This window comes from Lissotriton vulgaris, chromosome 5 (genome assembly GCF_964263255.1).
Source record: "Lissotriton vulgaris chromosome 5, aLisVul1.2, whole genome shotgun sequence".
Classification (NCBI taxonomy): Eukaryota; Metazoa; Chordata; class Amphibia; order Caudata; family Salamandridae; genus Lissotriton; species Lissotriton vulgaris.
The window spans coordinates 548419561-548439690 of NC_141693.1; the positions used below are offsets into that span (position 1 = coordinate 548419561).

General features: G+C 45.4%; 1 protein-coding gene across 1 annotated transcript in view; it reads right to left on the reverse strand.

The window, feature by feature from the left end:
• The window catches only part of LOC147711214 (DPY30 domain-containing protein 1-like), a 203223-nt gene that overhangs the window by 182954 nt on the left and 139 nt on the right, over positions 1 to 20130 (reverse strand). The window lies entirely within an intron of this gene.

A 20130-nucleotide genomic window follows, 5' to 3' on the forward strand; every position in this document is an offset into this window, starting at 1 on the left:
AGCCCGCGCTACAGAATAGACCTGGTTTCTTTTCTTTCGTGTTTCAACAACTTCGAAGGGGTCCTTGGTACGCAGTCTATCGGGGTTTAGAGTAACCTGGTAACTGTGTAACGAAACGAAGAAGCTCTTCGTATGAGGAGTAACTCACTTAGAGTTAGGTCCTAGAACCAAACGAGGAGTGTAATATTTAAAAAGGGGTAACTGGTGTATACTGTAAACGGCTAAACAATTCAATACAGCCCTTTTTCCCATGTAAGAGTAAAGAATTTCAGCCATAATGTAATTGAGACTAAATACTTTACTGTACGATATTGATACCATTCACTCCGCTGTCCTGGTGCTATGAGCAGTGTTATAACAGTGTTACTGGCAGGTCATACTAATTCCTTCTTTATGATATTCTTGCCCCCTAGAGCGGTGCTCCATTTACCTGCGCTGTTGCCAGGTGAGGTGGAGTTTTTCTCTCCTGCCATTTAGGTAAGTGAGAGCTCATACTCTACCTACCAGAGAGTATATGTGCAACTCTGCATGCACTAGATAACAATATAATCTATCTTGAGTTGGATTACTTTATGGATTCTATAACCAAACTTATAATAATTTTTGGTTGTTTGTCTTTCTATGTGTCTGTTCGTGTGTTTCCCGATCAATTGTTGTTCTGGGGACCTCAAAAGCCGGGAGAATGATGACATACACAATACCCAGGTGATAAAAGATCTGTTTTATTTCTTCACTGGCACTTTGAGCAGTAGCGATAATGGTCCTGATGAAGCAGCAGGATACCTTTTGTGATCCATGTAGTCTGCAGAAACATGTCGACTGCATAAATTAAGTAGTAGTTATTTGTTAAGACTACTTTTTGTCGCTCTCTTTTTTATTGACTTGGGAGTAAAGAGGTGTTTCATTAAAGGGCTTTTTACCCTCTTCACTATCTAATTTTAGTCACTATAGCACTTTTTCACCCACTTTACATTTTTTTTGCACTGCTCTACAGTTGCCACTACACCCAGATACACCATAGTGCACACTGGGCCTTACTGGTTAGATAGGTTGTTTACATCTTTCTTATCCCCAGTGGGTATAAACAATCTTTACCTTCTTGGTGTGAAAGATCCCAGATGATGAACAGGGCGGTATCGATCGACAACTGATGGGTAATTTTTCACATAGAAGAAGTACCCATGTGTTGAGTGTATACATCACTGAGTCACTGTATAGGTTTATCACTCATTTTTGTTGTCTAGCCTATGCTTTCAGAGACTTAGTCAGTTCATGTTTTTTGTGTGACCCACTGCTACATTTTGTTGATTTAGCCATCTGTTGGCCCCATAAAGAAGATAAGAAAGCTTTTACACCAGCAGGAAGTCAAGTCAGCCAGTCTGAAAAGGATGGGGCTTAAAGAGAAAGAAATACGTCATTGCGACCTCTTCTCCAATGGCTGGCCGCCATTTAGGAGGCCAGCCAATGGAGAAGAGGGGCGGGGCTTAACCCACGCTAGAGAAACTCACCCTAAAACAAATCCTCGCGAGCTCGACGCCACGGGAGACCTAAAAATCCTTTAAGATCGAAATTTTCATATTAGCTGTGGACGTGCACAATTACCTTCTGCCTGCACCCTGCTATGTTACATATACACAGTGTACCGTGCTACCCTTGCAGGCAAGCGCTTCAGAGCCACACATGGGGATACTAAGCGCTATATAAATGTCGAAATGCAATACAATACAATGTATATGTGTAGGCCAGACAGAAGTGGCAATCTGGTTTGCAGGGTGTGTTTTTGAGGTCGGAATATGCCCACTAGGAGGGCTCTGGCAGCAGCTTTGAACCAGGACTTCGTATCGCTACGTCACTGCGCGTCGTGTAATCATATCCGGGGCATTAATGTCCTCCAATGTTTCCTTCTCGTTTCGTCTACTTCTCCAGTCCCATATACTTTCCGCCCATTTTCGCATTCGCCATGTTTTACTCTCCACAATTACTGTACTGGGGAGGGAAAGGGGGGGGGAAATCAAGCCTCTTCGAGCCCCCCATCTTCCCTCCCACACCCTGCTGTGTCCCTTCAGCAAGTATCATGTTGAAACTGACCCTGTCGTCATGTCAAGGGTAGAACGTCGGCAAAGTTATGACATGCATTTAACGAGTAGACAAAACCCAAAATATGGTGTGTTTTCTTTGATAGAAACTCGCCTACGGCATACAGTGCCTGGTGAACGCGGGAGGAGCGTTTCGTGCCTAACCTCGCACCACCACACGCCAGAGACTGCTGCAGAGTCTCTGATGCAAACTCCGCTCCACACACGCGCATGCAATTTCCCAAAGAAGACGTTTACTTCGGTGTTGTTTCTCAGGTTACCAAAGGCACGCGCAGTGGAAACGGAATAATGTTTGTAGTTTCGGGCACGTGCCATGCGGAGGCCTGGGTGTGCCACGCCTGGCCCCTTTCAAACCAGGCCAGATGTGGGGTGTCGGTGGGGTTTCGTTTAGTGTCTTGTCATGGAGGGGTTATTGCTTTAGGAAGGCTGTACCCTGCTATTACCATGAGCTCGGTGAAGTCCAGGTATCGAGTCTCTGTGAGCTGAGCTGGCTGCAAAGACGCCTCGCCATCGTGGCAGTTGTGGTAATTCACAGTTATAGCTGGTGCTGTTCTGAGGCCGGCCGTTAATTCCCAATATACGGAGCACTGGAGCTGTGTGTCAGGGAGAAGGTGACAAAACCACAAGGACTTCAAAGGAAGGAGGCGGCGGTTACAGTTATTATTTTTCAGTTTATACAATGTGAATCAGATGTATAAAGTAATTGAAGCTCATATCAAAATACAAAGAGATTACTTGACATTGACAATATATTATTGGCCCATTGCGGATGCTCCCACTCCTTTAAAAGGAATGAGCCCTGTCCTTGTGGCAAATCCAGCGGAAGTGGAAGATTTGAATGTTACTCAGTCTAAGCCAGATTACTCTATTTTTATTTATTTATAAAATTTCTATAGCGCCCAAATACCTTCCGGTGTCTCGGCGCTGGAGTTCACAGATTGCAGGGGGTTCCTATTTAAAGTTTACTGGTTAAAAATCCAGGTTTTAAGGTGCTTTCGGAATGTTAGTAGAGATGGGCTAAATTTGATATGGGGAGGGAGCAGGTTCCACATTTCCGAAGCAGCAACCACAAAGCGTTTGTCTCCCCATGTTGCTTTCTTTGTGCGTGGAATTTGGAGCTGTTGGGCTGCAGATGAACGTAAAGATCCACTAGGTTTGTAAACACTAATGGATTTTTTAAAGAATTCTGGTCCAGTATTGTTCAATGCCTTATATATAATGCACAAGGCCTTAAACTTTGTGCGGCTTCTAACCAGGCAACCAATGTAGTTGACGAATGATGGGAGAGATGGATGAATATTTAGGTGTGCCGGTTAGGATTTTTGCAGCAGCATTTTGAACAAGCTGTAATTTGTTCAAAACTTGCTCCTGCGCATACAACAATAGGCCGTTGCAATAGTCCACCTTAGATAATACCAAAGTGGACATTAGGGTTTTGCCTGCATTTGGGGGAAGAAAAGGGAGCAGTTTCTTTACCATTCTTAGGGTAAAGAAGGACGCTGAGACCACTGCATTAGCATGGCTAACAAAAGCTAACTAGTTGTCAAATAGAACTCCCAGATTTCTAACTTTTGATACTGGTGAGGGGGGGTTCCTAGCTCCGAAGGCCACCAGACTGGGGACCAAGACGGGGTCAGCTCACCAAATACCATAACCTCCGTCTTATTATCCATTATTAGTTGGAGAGTTGAGAACTAGAGCGTCAGTTATTGTAAAGCTGTGGCCAAACATTGTTGGGTCCAGGTCTCCTGTGAACAAGTTGTGTTGGATAGCCCAAGGTGCCCGAAAGAGTCTGTCTGAAGTGACTTACATGCAGTGGTAATGATGGTGCTTTGAGCACTACCTTTAGAATTTTTGATTTGGCAGTACTATCGCTATTAGAGAAAGTAATAGCACCAATAATAATAATAATAATGATACTTATAGTAGCAGTTCAATGGTTATACTAATTTCTAATTTAAAACATTTATAAAGCGCAGCGTGCACCGAACGGTTTCTTGGCGCTAATAAAAGGGATTGGCTACAGAGATGAAAGTGGAGCCCGGGATTGAGGCCGGGGGAGGAGGATTACACTGGGAATGCCTGTTTAAAAAGATACGTTTTTAGATCCTTACGAAAGGATACATAGTGGGTAGACGCGCGTAGGTGGTCTGGAAGAGAGTTCCAGAAAGTGGGGGCCAAGGTGGAAAAGTTAGACCCACCCCACTTTTTGCGTCTGAAGCGTGGGATCTGGAGGAGGGACTTGGAGGAGGAACGGAGTTGTCTAGAGGGAACGTATTCTTTTATTAGTGAGGAGATGAAGGCGGGCGCGGTGCCTTGACAAGCCTGGAAAACCATGCAGGCGGTTTTGAACAGAGAACGTTCCTTGATCGGGAGCCAATGAAGCTCCCTGAGGAGGGGTGTGGAGTGGTGGTAACGTGGGAGACCAAAAACCAGCCGGGCGGCTTGGTTTTGGACCACCTGTAGCCTCCTTAGGCTGTATGCAGGTATGCCATTGTAGAGGGCGTTGGCGTAATCCAGTCGTGATATGACTAAAGCGGCCATGATCATTTTGAGTGCCTGAGGGGAGAAGAAGCGAGAGACAGTGCGGATAGTTCGGAGGGTGAGGAAGCAGGAGGAGACCACGGAGCTGATTTGAGAGTGGAGGGAAAGCTGATTATTCATTTTAACCCCCAGTGTTTTGACCGTGGTAGAAGGAGTGGGGGCGGGACCAAGGGTGGGGGGCCAGAAGAGAGAGTTCCAGGGACTGGAAGAACCTCCGGTAAGAACCAGCTCGGTTTTGTCCGGATTCAGCTTGAGATGGTTGTGGTTCATCCAGTCCCTGATGAATGTCATGGTGTGCTGGAAGCTGGAGACAGAGAGGGGAGAAGAGGATAGGTCAAATATGAGCTGGAGGTCATCCGCGTAGTTAAACCTCCAGCTGTTGAAGAGTGAAGATGAGGGGGAAGATGTAAAGATTGAATAGTAGGGGGGACAAGGAAGAACCCTGGGGGACACCACACGTGACGGGGAGTGGGGTGGTTGTAAAATCTCCGAACCGGACCGCCTGAGTGCGGTCCCTCAGGAAGGAGGAAAGCCACACCAGGGCTGCTCCCTCAATTCCAGCCGCCTTGACACGGGACAGTAAGATGGTATGGTCTACCGTGTCAAATGCGGCCGAGAGATCGAGGAGTACCAGGGCCTGGTGTTTGTTATGATCCATGCCCTTCCTGAGGTTGTCCAGGACTGATACCACGACTGATTCAGTCGAGTGCCTGGGTCGAAAGCCAGCCTGGCGGGAAGCCAATCCCCCATTGGCCTCTACATGGGTGCTGAGTATCATGGTGACATAGCGTTCCAGCACCTTGCCTAAGTAGGGCAGCAGGGAGATGGGGCGGTAGTTGGCTGAGATGGATGGGTCAGCGCCAGGCTTTTTTAGGATGGGCACTATGGTGGCAGATTTAAGCGTAGGGGTCACTACTCCCTGCGCTAGGGAGCTGTTGAGAAAGGTAATGGGGAGTTCAGGACAAGAGGAGTAGATTTGTTGGAGAATACGCGCCGGACAGATGTCTGCCGGTGAACCTGACTTTACTTTGGGAAGTAGGTCCAGGAATACCTCTTCAGTGAGGGGGGGGGATGGAGGTGAGAAGGTTTTGAACGGTAGGAGGAGAAGGGTCGACGTAGGCTGAAGAGGGGGGGGATGTTGGCTTTGATGGTAGTGATCTTATCAAGGAAGTAAGTGTTTAATTGATTGCAGAGAGGCTGGGATGGGGGGATTTGAGGTGAAGCCCTGTCGGAGTAAGCCAAGTCCTGTACTATGCCAAAGATCTCCCTAGGTTTGTTTTCGGCAGACATAATTTTTGTTGAGAAGTAGGAGGTTTTGGCGGCAAGAATTGCGATCTTGTGTTCGGCAAGTGATTTCAGATAAAGGGATTTGAGTGAGGGACAGTAGTTTTTCCTCCAGTGCCTTTCTGCCTGTCGAGTGGACAGTTTTAGTACTTTTAGGTGGTCATTAAACCACCTGTTAGACTCCTTTGGTCGCCGAACAGAAATGCGACGCAGGGCAGCCACTGAGTCACAGCCTCTAGCCAACCAGGTGTTAATTGTGTTGGCTTGGGAGTCGGACGAGAGACCAGAGAGAGACGGGGTGGAATTCTGAAGGTGGGACGTGAGGGTGGGAAAGTCAACTCTATTCCAATTCCGCGCCCAGGTGTTTTTAGCGTGGGGGGCTTTGGATATCAGGTTGAGAGAGACGGAGAAGGAAATAAGGGCATGGTCGGACCAAGGACAGGGGGAGACCGTCGCCGGGGAAACTGGAAGATTAAGTGACCAAACCTGGTCAAGAGTGTGACCATGAGAGTGAGTAGGGACAGAGATGTGTGGAGTAAAGTTTAAGGATGTGAGAGTCTCTGTGAATTCTTTCGAGGCTGCACACTCAGAGGGGTCCGAGGGCCAGTAGTTGAAATCCCCTAGTACCAAGACCGAGGCATAATTGACCACCATGTTGGCCAGTAGGTCTTGAAAAGCCGGCAAGAACAGAGGCAAAGACTGGGGAGGGCGGTACATTAGGAGACAGGTGATAGGAGGGGAGAGGGCAAGGGAGCGAACAGTGAGGAATTCAGTGGAGGGGATAGGGGGAGAGGGGATGGGCTGGAAATTTAGTACCGACCGAGCAATAATCGCCACTCCACCGCCAACCCTGCCTGCTGGGCGGTCAGCGCGTAAGGCCACATAGGAGGGGGGGAGGGTGGCCAAGAGAACGGGCAGGGAAGAGTCGCAGAACCAGGTTTCGGTCAAGAGGAGTAAGTCAGGCTTCTCAGAATCAAGCAAGACGAAGAGCTCATGATGGTGCTTGACCGCTGACCTGGTGTTGAGCAGGAGGATGGATAGTGACGGAGTTGGAGGGGAAGGGTCGGGTGGGAGAGGGCATTGCGGGGAACGGACGGGCAACGAGGACGGCAGAGTAGGAGTGGGAGAGGATACAATCCCTAAAGAAGTAATATGCATACGGACAGAGTCTGAGAGTGGCAAGTGGCCCTGGAGGGTGACAAGCTCCTCAGCGGAGTAAGAGATGAAATTGGCATAGAGTCGTGCCCCTGGCCCCGTCCGGCCGCGGACGGGCGCAGACGGGCTTGCCTTAGGCGCGCCTTCGGCGCGCAAACGTCGCGCCCGCTGCGCTCGTCCGCTGCGCTTCCGACCAAGACACATGTTTTATGCCGCTAGGTCGGGAGGTTGGAGTGGGCGTGGCCAGCCGAGGTGGCGTGTCTCGCCTCGCCCTCGGGAATGGCGGCCGAAGGAGGGAGTCGTTGCAGCGAGTAGCGCTGTTTTTAAGAAGCCAGAGGTACCGTTTAAAATCACAGTATCACACAAGAATGGTTAAAAAGCAATTTGTCCCGGCTCCCGGCTTTTCGCCTCAGGAGCCAATCGTGAGTGCGGCGCCTAGCGTTGGCGCGCTCTATTTGTATGTTTTGGTGGGGGGGCGTGGCCAGCCGAGGGGGCGTGTCTCGCCTCGCCCTCGGGAATGGCGGCCGAAGGAGGGAGTCGTTGCAGCGAGTAGCGCTGTTTTTAAGAAGCCAGAGGTACCGTTTAAAATCACAGTATCACACAAGAATGGTTAAAAAGCAATTTGTCCCCGCTCCCGGCTTTTCGCCTCAGGAGCCAATCGTGAGTGCGGCGCCTAGCGTTGGCGCGCTCTATTTGTATGTTTTGGCGGGGGGGCGTGGCCAGCCAAGGGGGCGTGTCTCGCCTCGCCCTCGGGAATGGCGGCCGAAGGAGGGAGTCGTTGCAGCGAGTAGCGCTGTTTTTAAGAAGCCAGAGGTACCGTTTAAAATCACAGTATCACACAAGAATGGTTAAAAAGCAATTTGTCCCCGCTCCCGGCTTTTCGCCTCAGGAGCCAATCGTGAGTGCGGCGCCTAGCGTTGGCGCGCTCTATTTGTATGTTTTGGCGGGGGGGCGTGGCCAGCCGAGGGGGCGTGTCTCGCCTCGCCCTCGGGAATGGCGGCCGAAGGAGGGAGTCGTTGCAGCGAGTAGCGCTGTTTTTAAGAAGCCAGAGGTACCGTTTAAAATCACAGTATCACACAAGAATGGTTAAAAAGCAATTTGTCCCCGCTCCCGGCTTTTCGCCTCAGGAGCCAATCGTGAGTGCGGCGCCTAGCGTTGGCGCGCTCTATTTGTATGTTTTGGCGGGGGGGCGTGGCCAGCCGAGGGGGCGTGTCTCGCCTCGCCCTCGGGAATGGCGGCCGAAGGAGGGAGTCGTTGCAGCGAGTAGCGCTGTTTTTAAGAAGCCAGAGGTACCGTTTAAAATCACAGTATCACACAAGAATGGTTAAAAAGAAGGGGGCGTGTCTCGCCTCGCCCTCGGGAATGGCGGCCGAAGGAGGGAGTCGTTGCAGCGAGTAGCGCTGTTTTTAAGAAGCCAGAGGTACCGTTTAAAATCACAGTATCACACAAGAATGGTTAAAAAGCAATTTGTCCCGGCTCCCGGCTTTTCGCCTCAGGAGCCAATCGTGAGTGCGGCGCCTAGCGTTGGCGCGCTCTATTTGTATGTTTTGGCGGGGGGGCGTGGCCAGCCGAGGGGGCGTGTCTCGCCTCGCCCTCGGGAATGGCGGCCGAAGGAGGGAGTCGTTGCAGCGAGTAGCGCTGTTTTTAAGAAGCCAGAGGTACCGTTTAAAATCACAGTATCACACAAGAATGGTTAAAAAGCAATTTGTCCCCGCTCCCGGCTTTTCGCCTCAGGAGCCAATCGTGAGAGGCAGCTGTAGTACTTTACTCTTAGTATGGACTCTTAGCCTCTAGTACACACTTATATATGACATGTAGTCCATGTCATATATGACATGGACTTGACTTGAATTTTAGTATATTAAAATAATAAAGATGTATCTTATTTTTTACACTTCGTCTTTTGGTTCATTATTCCTAGCCAACAAGTTTTTCGGAGCAACTGGGGGTTAGCCCGCAACTTCTTCAGGACTGTCTATTTCTTATTTTAAGTCCTCCTGGTTGCCGGTTGTAATTCCATCCCGGTCCAATCAGCATTGCCTATCTTAAAGGGGAATCCCCATCTTCCAGTATCCTGTGTTGCCTAATACGGCTGTACTCCCACTATTATTAGACAGACAATTTCCATATATTTAGTGGTCATGTCCAGTGATGTCTTGAACTTCTTCAAATGGGAGGAGCGAGTACGCTTGGTACTAGTGGTAATACAGCTGTATTAGGTGACACAGGATACTGGAAGAGGGGGAATCACCTTTAAGATAGTGAATAGGTCTCGCCTTTGGGAACTTATAAGTGTTTAACTATGCAACAGTTAATGTTGTTACACGCCACATAATACCACTCACTACGACATAATTATAATACACTCTACATTATACCACTCAGTGCCACATAATTACACTCCACATAATTATACTCTACTCAATGCAACACAAAATACCACTCACTACCACATAATTACATGCCACATGTGTACACTATACTAAATGCAACATACACCCCACACAATACTACTCAATACCACATAACTACATGCCACATAATTACACTCTACTCAATACAACATAAATACACTCCACATAACACCACTCAAAACCACATAATTACACCACATCATTAAACTGTTATAAATACAACATACACTCCACATAATACCACTAACTGCCACATAATTACATGCCACATACTTACACTCTACTCAATGCAAAATAAATACAATCCACATAATACCACTTAGTGTCACATAATTACACTCCACATAATTACAATGTCCTCTATGCAACACAAAATACCAATCACTGCCACATAATGACATAACACACACTATACTAAATCCAACACACACCCCACATAATACCACTCAGTGCCACATAATGACATATCACATAATTACACTCTACTCAATACAGCCTCAATACAATCCACATAATATCACTCAGTGCCACGTATTAACACGCCACATAATTACACTATACTCAATACAATGTAAATACACTCTACATAACAACACTCAAAACCAAATAATTACACCACGTAATTACATTTTACTAAATGCAACATGCACTCCACATAATTCCACTTACTACCACATAATTACATGAAACATAATTACACTCTACTCAATGCAACATACATACACTCAACATAAAACCAATGAGTGCCACATAATTACACTCCACATAATTACACTCTCCTCAATACAGCACAAAAACACTCCGCATTATACAACTCAGTGCCACATAATTATATGCTAAATATTTATATTGCACTTGATGCAACATACACTCCAAATAATACCGCTCACTGCTACATAATTACATACCACATAATTACACTCTACTAAATGCAACATACACCCCACACAATACCACTCAGTGACACATAATTACCTGCCACATAATTACACACAACTCAATACAACATAAATACAATCCACATAATATCACTCAGTGCCACGTAAGCACATGCCACAAATTTAGACTACACTCAATGCAATAAAAATACACTACACATAACAAAACTCAGTACCACAAAATTACACACCACGTACTTACACTATACTCAATGCAGCATAAATACAAACCACATGATAATACCACTACATACTAAATATAACACTTTTCATTATACCTTTTCAACATAATACACATCAGCCACAATACTCTACAACTTAGCCAAAACTTCAGGATAAACACCTAAGGTCCCAATAGCGAGACCTATTGGCTATGCCAATGCTTGTTATTGTTGGCATGCAGCTCTGTAATTCTTCCCTCTCATTACATATCATGTCAACATGGTCCATCTCACAAAGTTCTATATTCGATGTTCTGCATTCTGTTGCAGAGTGAATATCTTTGAATGGATCAGTTGGATTTGTTATGTTATGTTGTTATTTTATGTTATAATTGATTTATAAAGCGCTCGTGCACCGGGTTGGTTTCTTGGCGCTGCTGGGAATTGGTGGAGGTGTTATGCTTTAATCGAAAGTTACTTATAAGCCTGTCGGAAGAGCCATGTCTTTTAAAGTCTACGGAATGTCATGAGGTCAGTACAGGACCTACTCTCTAGCGGCATGGAGTTGCTGTATCTTGGGGCCAGTGTAGAAAATCTAGATCCTCCAAATAGTTTTTGTTTAAAGGGAGGCGTTATCAGGAGATGTAGGTGAGCGGATCTTAGGTTACTGATTGTGTTGTGTCTTTTGATCATGCTGTTAATGAATTTGTCTGCCTTGTCTCTTAGATTATCCAATACTGACAGGATCACCGCCTCTGTGGAGTGAGCAGGACGGAAGCCTGCCGGATGAGTGTCTAGGTATTCTGAATGCTCCAAAAAGGCAGATAGGCATTTGGCTACATGGGCTTCAAGCAGTTTAGCCAGATATCGGAGCAGTGAAATTGGCCAAAAATTCGTTAGCGTATTAGGTTCAGCTCCTGGTTTTTTTAGTAAGGGGATAATTATGGCTTTTTTAAAAGACTCTGGTACCAGACCCAGGCTTAGTGACTCATAAAGGAGAGTCACAGCTGGACTTGGGCACGCCGTGAATATTTCCTTAAGGATCCTTGGAGGACAGTAGTCTCTAGGGGATCCAGATTTTACTTTGGCCAGTAGGTCTGTGAAAATTTCTTGGTTTATTGGTGGAAATTGTACCAGCTTTTCTGGGTTCTTAGGTTTCATGTGGTACGCCGGGCTCGGACAATTGGGAATAATATTTTTGATGGTATTAATTTTTTCAATGAAAAAGTTGTTAAAGGAATCACATAGGGTTTGAGAGGGGGTGGGTTTCACTGTGATTCTGTTCGGATTCAATAGTTCGTTGATGATTGAAAAGATGTCTTTAGAGCGTTTAGCAGAATTGGTAATTTTAGACGAGAAGAAATTGGCTTTGGTTGTTATTATTGCCTTTTTTTTTTTAAGTACCACGTGCCTTTAGAAACTTGCTTTTATCCTCCAGGGAGTATTTATGTCTCCACTTTCTCTCTGCTTGACGTAATTCAAGTTTTAAACTTTTTAACTCAGGTGAGAACCACTTGCAGGCTTCGTGGTGTGCGATTCAAGTCTGAGTACTAAGTTGTCCGACTGAAGTAGGTCCAGGGGGGTAAGTGCCGTAAATTTAAGGTTATGATGTACAATAGCTGCTACTCCCCCTCCCTTTTTTTCCCTGTGGGCAATTTGCTTGAATAATATAGTATTCGTTAGGTAGTGCAGCTAAGATGTCCGGGGCAGAGTCCTGTGTTAACCAGGTTTCTGTGAGTAGAAGTATATCTGGTTTGTCTGTCGCCAGCAAATTGTATATATCAAGTTGGTGCTTGGGCAAAGAACAGGTATTTAAATAAATGATTGAGAGTGCTTGTTCTTCCTTCATAGCCTTGGGCTTGATGTGGGCCGCGATGTTCTTAGGGGTGAGTTCGGGGAATGATGATCTAAGTTCCCTTATACCATTGTTGCTTAAGCTGGTAAGTATGGCATTATTGACTGTTGACTCCATTGAGTGAAGTTTTTTTAGGGTGGCTGCGGAGTAAGTTCTAAATTAGCATAGTGACTTGCCCCTTGCCCCTGCCGGCCACGGATGGGCGCAGACGGGCTTGCCTTTGGCGCGTGTCCGCTGCGCTCCCATATAGTTACCGGAATTAGTAGCTGTCGACAGCCTTGTCTCCACCCCCCTCTTCCCTGATTGGCGCTCAACAGAGGTGGCGTGTCTACCAGGAAGTGGTGAGCGAGCTAGCGGTGAGTATCGTCCGAACAAAATTAAAATTCTCAACTTCAAGTGCTCAATTAAGTATTCAAGTGCATTCAGTTTGCTAATTTTAAAATAACACAAATGGCATCAGGCGCGGCAATTCTTTCATTCAGCTGCACCTTTCCCAAATGAGTTCCCCGTGCTGTTTACCGGCATTAGTAGCCATCAACAGCCTTGTCTCTACCCCCCTCTTCCCTGATTGACGCTAAACAGAGGTGGCGTGTCTACCATTAAGTGGTGAGTGAGCTAGCGGTGAGTACCGCCCGAACAAAATTAAAATTCTGAACTTCAAGTGCTCAATTCAGTATTCAAGTGCATTCAGTTTGCTAATTTTAAAATAACACAAATGGCATCAGGCGCGGCAATTCTTTCATTCAGCTGCACCTTTCCCAAATGAGTTCCCCGCGCTGTTTACCGGCATTAGTAGCCGTCGACAGCCTTGTCTCCACCCCCCTCTTCCCTGATTGGCGCTCAACAGAGGTGGCGTGTCTACCTGGAAGTGGTGAGCGAGCTAGTGGTGAGTATCGTCCAAACAAAATTAAAATTCTCAACTTCAAGTGCTCAATTCAGTATTCAAGTGCATTCAGTTTGCTAATTTTAAAATAACACAAATGGCGTCAGGAACAGCAATTCTTTCATTCTGTTGCAGAGTGAATATCTTTGAATGGATCAGTTGGATTTGAACCTGGAGACTTTGCTTTGCACTTACATATGGCTGCTGTAAAGTACTAATTTATTCTGGAGGCTTGAATGATTTGTTACAAAATTTGGCAACAATGACAGCCCTGAGGATATTTCAGAAAGAACCACGAGTGCCACATTGATACCTTATTTAACAAAAATATAAAAAATGATTCTCTGATCTCCCTGCTCCCCTACCCAGCCAAAGTACTTGAGAAAACCATTATCCAGCAGCTCACCGAATTACTTGAACAAAGCCACCTCACAATCAGGATTCTGTGCCAACTTCAGCACTGAGAGTGCGCTGATTGCCGCCACATATGACATCAGAGCACTCCTCGGTCGTGTAGAAACCATGGCCCTGGTCCTCCTCGACCTCTCTGCAGCATTCTACACCGTCTTCCACAACACCCTCATCAATAGACTCTACAACAGAGGCATGCGGCATGAATCCCTCAAGTGGACTGCCTCCATCCTTACCGGTAGCACAGAGTATCTGACTGCCCTCCTTCACCTCAGCAACCAAAGGCATCATATGTGGCATACCACAAGGATCATCCCTCAACCCCACCCTGTTTAACATTGTAAAATCCTCCAACATCAAAACCAACTTCTGCAACACCATGACCAGCGTAGCCAAATTTGTGAGAGACAACTGCCATATAGATAAACAACAGGAGAGAGAGGAAACTGGAGCCACTCTTGGTCCCTTCAAACAATATCAATTCAACAACAAAAGAGTGCAACCCGCAATGGAAGAGCTAGCAAGAGGAATCACTATAGTTATTTAAAAGAACCCTCACTCACCAACCTAGTTGGTGACATGCTTCATCATTGGGTTCCCACCAGAGAGGCCGAGTGCATCCCTGGGGTGTACGACACCTGATTACAGCGGAGCAGTTTAAAAAAAAAAATGTATATCGTGAGTGCAATAGTTGAGTGAAAAAGAGTGGTTAAAAAATGCCTTTGTTTTATCCAAAAGAATTTTAATTGTGGAAAACTAGGCACCGTTAAAAACAAGTACGTCGGATATTGCAATGACTGACTTTAATTGACCAGGTACATCCTAATGTGAAAATAAACAATTGTTCATTTTCCTGTTGAGGGATACTTTTTCAAAATGGGTAGATGTAGAAATTGTAAGAAAGGCTGATTATAAAGCAATAGTGACATTTTTAGCAAGATATTTATAAGGGAAGGAATGCCGAAAAGAATAATAAGTTACAATGGTGTGAAGTTTAAATAGAGTTGTACTGAAGGTTTCCTCCAATGTAATATTATCCACACATCTACTTTCCCAGATTTCCCTAGTCGAAAAGAAGCCGTAGAAATTTTTTCGAGATTAATACAATTAACAAGCAAGAGTAGACAAGAATGGAACAGCAAAGTAAGATGGTGTAGGCCTATAGGATTACTCAGAATGGAATGATTGTTTATAGCCTCTTTGGTATTATACGAAGAGTTCCTTTTACTAAGGTCATTTTAGAATTAATGAATAAACTGCAGCAGAAAGAGTGGTCTTTTGAATTGGTTACAGAAAGTATTAGGAAAGCATGAACAGCGTACAAAAAGTATTATGATGGACGACATGGAGTAAAACATTGTACGTTGAAGGAGGGGCAAAGGGTGCGAGTTAGCAAGAGAACAAAATGAGTAAGAGAGAAGGTGCGTTTTCGGACCCCCAAATTGTGATGGTTTTAAGCAATCCTGACATGCTCTGTGACAGAAAAGTCTAGCATCTGAGACCACTTTGTAGTTGTGGTGAAGAGAATGAGGTTTGTAGTGATCCGATTTAGGGAAAGGATTTTTGGTGGGTTGTGTAGTTCAGGTACAAAATTAGATGATAGTAGTGTTCTGGTTGGCAGTAGCATGCATGAACAAAATGAGGAATAAGTGCACAATGATCCCACTGTGGAGAATTCCAGGAGTACTGTAACAACTCAAGGTGAAGTCTGAATTCAGCAGGAAGTCAGATTAACATGGCCAGTCAACAAGAGTGTTCTAAAGTCAAAAAAGGAAGGTTTGGCCAAAGGATTATTTCCTATATGAAGTTCGATGCCTATATTTGCAAAGTATAATATATTTAAGACTTATTCTGTGATTATATTAAACCTAGCAACAGGTAATGCAGCCTCTTTACGTTTTGCTTTGTACAAAGTGTACCACAAAGTAAATATATATCAACATTGCTCAATAACGTTGGGGGGATGTTTAAGGTAGTCATGTAGCTCCGTATTTCTTCCCTTTTATTACATGTGTAATTTGTGATCATGTCCCCCTACCAAGGTGTTTCATATTCCTGTTCAGTTTTCCATAAGAGAAGGTAAATCTTTGAATAGGTCAGTTGGTTTTGGGCCTGAAGTGGCACTACTGCACTTACTTATGGCTGCAATAAAGTACTACCTTACTCTGAAGATTTGAATGAATCTTTACATCAATCCTTGGCTAATAGCCGCTGTCTCGTACAGGTATAGAGGGTGATTTCGTTCAAAGGAGAGTAGGCAGGGTTATGTAGATGACACTCCCTTCACGTTTCCTGTGTTCTCTACTTTTCTGGTCATCAGGCACCAGTCAATATGCGTGTACGTAATTGTGTCAATATGTTTGCCCTAGGTATGCCCACACTATCTCAAACCTCATCACTATGCACTTACCACCTTTTAATGTATTCACTTATATGGCACTCATCATAAACCTTGAACAGAAATCAGTAAAAAAAAAACTGACTCTATAGCACTGGTTGCCAGGGGCGGATTGGCAATGCGGGCATTCGGGCAGCGGCCGAAGGGCCGGTATCTCCGTGCCCTCTGTGGGCTGGTTTTTTTTCTCCCCTTTCCCAGCCGCACAGTGAAGCTGCATTAATTTCTCTGTCTCTGTCTCCGTGATCTCTGTGGACTAGGAAAGGAGAGAAAAAAAAACGGCCCACAGAGGGCACGGAGTCAGAGACAGAGAAATGAATGCAGCTTCACTGTGCAGTGATTATCCGCTGTGGTCTCTCCTTCACCCCCTGCCCAGCAAAGCAATCAGGCTGTGGGTGGCTGGGGAGGGGGTGATTGTTTGCAAAAATCAGCCTCCCTGGTGGCCAGGTGTTGCTCAGGCCTCTGAGCCATTTTCACCTCAGCCCCCCTGGGGCCCACACAGCACATAAACAGTGTTAGGTTTTTTTTTTGTTTGTTTTTAATTTAATATGATTTTATATAGCGCGAACTTTACCAGAAGGTGTCAGAGCACTTTACATAAGAATCAGTTGCAAAACTTAAGGATTTAGGATTACATGTGTTACATAAAAGATACAAGCAGAAAAAATTGCAAATGTACAAGATGTAAAGTCACACAAGGAAGAGATACAAACAGACAGAAAAATTGCAAATGTACAAGTAGTAAAGTCACTCAAGGAAGAGAAACAAATGGATATACTCTAAGAGTCACATAAGAATGGTAGAGAGTACAAAGGTCTACTGCATATACTTGTGATTAGAGTTATCTCTAAATACCCAAGGAAGGGATACAAATGGATATACTCTAAGAGTCAACTAGGAATGGTAGATACTACAAAGGTCTACTTCATATACTAGTGATTACAGTTATCTATATACATATATATACACACATAGTAGATTTTCTCAGGCAGAGTTCCATTAAGTGGGGTTGGAGGGGGGATGCAGTCACAGCACCAAGGGAGGGTGGGAGGGATACAAGGGTATGGAGAAAAGGCAAAAAAGAAAAGGGAAGAAACATTTGAGGATTGTCAAGGGGGAAACAAGGGAGAGGGTACAAGACGAGGGAATGGACAAGATGGCAGGTCGGGGTCCAGAGAAAAACAGCAGAGGGAATAATGGGCGTGGAAGAATGGGTCTCGCTGTGGGGGCCAGGTGATCTTTGCAACTTGCACCATCTTCACCTCAGCCTCCCCCTGGCTACCATGGATGACGCAGCAGCTGTGTTTTGTGCTCCCATGCCAGGACATTGCCCTGAGGCCTTGAGTGCTGGGGAGGGGTGATTAATTTACTAATTGCAGGGGCCTCACTGCTGTTCATGTGCTCCTGAGCTGAAGGTCTAGGGAGGGCTGAGTAGGTTAGTTATAGCAGGGGCTTCGCTGCTTATTAGGTGCTCCTTCCCTGAAGGGCTCAAATAATTTTGTGACAGAAAGGGGCCTTGCTGTTTTTTTAGTCACCTTTCCCCCCGTGTCTCCTGTGCAAGAACAGTATCCTCTCACTTTAATTCATTTCTGTGCCAAACATCTTAAGGATTTTGGGGGCCCTCGGCCAAACATATTTTTGGGCCCCTGTTCGGAACAGATTTGAATTTATAATCCAATTTCTGATCTTTGATGTCCTCTTTCAGCTGGTCACTGGACCAGTGCTTTAAATGGGCCGGTACTCACAGGTACTGAGTACCGGCACTTCTTCGTTTTATCTCTCTGAGTACCGGCACTTCTCTTACTGCCGAGCAGAGTACCGGTACTCATTAAACGCTGGTGCTGGCGGCCTGTCTCTGACGGCCAAGGCACTTCTGTGAACCTGAGCCGAGCCCCTGCTGGACTATTCAGCGTGGGCTCATCTGCATACCGTCGGGATGTTCACCATCATGCTGTGTTGCAAACAAAGAAATTGAGGCAACCCGGTGACAGCGCTATTAAGAAAGCCGTGCAAGGTAACCAGGTTCAAATGGCTTTAATCACACCTCATTCTTTTGTGTAAGTGTCTGCTTATGATTGTCTGCTAGCCTGTGATTGATTTGTGTGAGATAAATGCGAGAGAAAGGGGGAGAGAGTAGAGACACATCTTGGAAGGTATCTTTAAGGAAATGTGTTGAATGGTTGTGTATGCAGGTCTGCTTTTTTCGGTGTCCCTCGAGAATATGTAGTATTGTGCCGAGCAACAGCAATTAACAATATAGATGTTGCAAATATTAAAAAACAAGGAAATGTTAAAATATCACAGCGTTTGGCTACGTTGTGTAAGGAGTAAACAAACCTTCTTTGTTTATTGAAAAAAGACATTTCTCGTGTTTTGGTATGTGCTGGCAAGTAGTATAGAAGTCAAGAAGTATTGGCATGACGTTTCCTAAGCCCCGCCCCAAGCCCCACCCACTCGCCACATTTAAATGAGTACCTGCACTATTTTTCTTCCATTTAAAGCACTGCACTGGACAGTGCACTACCATACTTGTCCAAATTTCTAATGTATTTACATCTAATATTCAAGGACATTGACGTGTGTAACCAAATAGTGTTTCATGAAAGGGCACGCCCCTTGAATGTGGGCCACGCCCCTTGAATGTGGGCCATGCCCCTTGAATGTGGGCCACTTTTTTCGTCAGTGCCCGGGCCAAATTGTGATCCCAATCCGACCCTGCTGGTGGCCCTCGCGGGGCAGAACAAGCAGCGTGTGCTGAACTATTTCAAGGCAGGGTCATAGACAGAAGCTTGGGAAGAGGTGTGCCAGCAATTTGTTTGTCCTTTCTTAGTGTCTCTGCTTCTTGATTAGTTCTGTGGAAACAATGTCTTTTTAGCTTTTGCTGTTCCCCCCCCCCCCCCCCCCCAAGGAATATTAACGCTAGATCATTGGCAGATGTTCCTATTTGCATCTAAAAGGCTATCTCTGCCCTCTCGCTCACTGGGCCCTTTAACTAACTGTCCAGGAGAAAGACAAAGAGGCCGATTTAATTCTTGGTGGACGGCTCGTGGGTCCGCCAGAGCAAGTGAGTAAATTACTCAGTTGCCCTGGTGGAAGTTTTGCCCACCAAATTTATAAATGACCGCCAGGCAGGCAGGTCGTTGAAAAAAGCATTACAATATATATGTCGATGGTGGCTATGTCAGAATATTTGCACATCCGAAACTGCACACAAATTCAGTGAATTTAGTATATCCAAAGCCATGAATTGTAATCAATAAATAAGTTTATCAAGGTTGAAGTTGTATTTTGCATGATAAATTCTTTTCACATTTCTTGTGCCAGACGTGATATCCAATACAGAAAGGCAGCCGACACATGTTTTGTCACAGAGACTTTTTCAAGGCTGAAATGCATGAGAAACGCAGCATTCATATTAAGTGAGCGCCTTTAAATGTAATATTGGATTATTACCCTTTGCATAATAACATTTGGCAACGCTTCAAATTGGCAGGTACTGTCTGGTACTGAGTACCTGCACTTCTTTAACTTGAAAGGAATAGTATCCGCACTTCTTTGCACTTCTGCAGTGGATTTAATGATAAAGTAGTTATCAGGAACAAACAAGTGCTTTGAATTGCGAGTTTCTGCGCGGGTATATTTCCATTTAAAAGCAAGGATATAAGCGGTGTGCAACCACTTCTGGGAGTCCACTCCAAGTGACGTCACTACATTTCATGGCAAACTGGACAAGCTAGTTAGCTGCCCCTCCTCCCCACCAAGTATTTTTTGCTCTAGTAAGGCTCGGTCTTACAGCGCTAATTTAGAAACTTCGAAAATGCCATTCGAAGCGTTTTACTGGGAAAAAAAACAATTTAATTAGTTCCAAATTCCTCGGCCCTCTTATGCCTCGGAGTTTTTATCTGATACGCCTTCTCTGAGGAAAAGCCGCCAACATTTAAGATCGGTGCACCCATAACCCCTCTCTTCTCTGTACCACACGCTCGTCTCACGA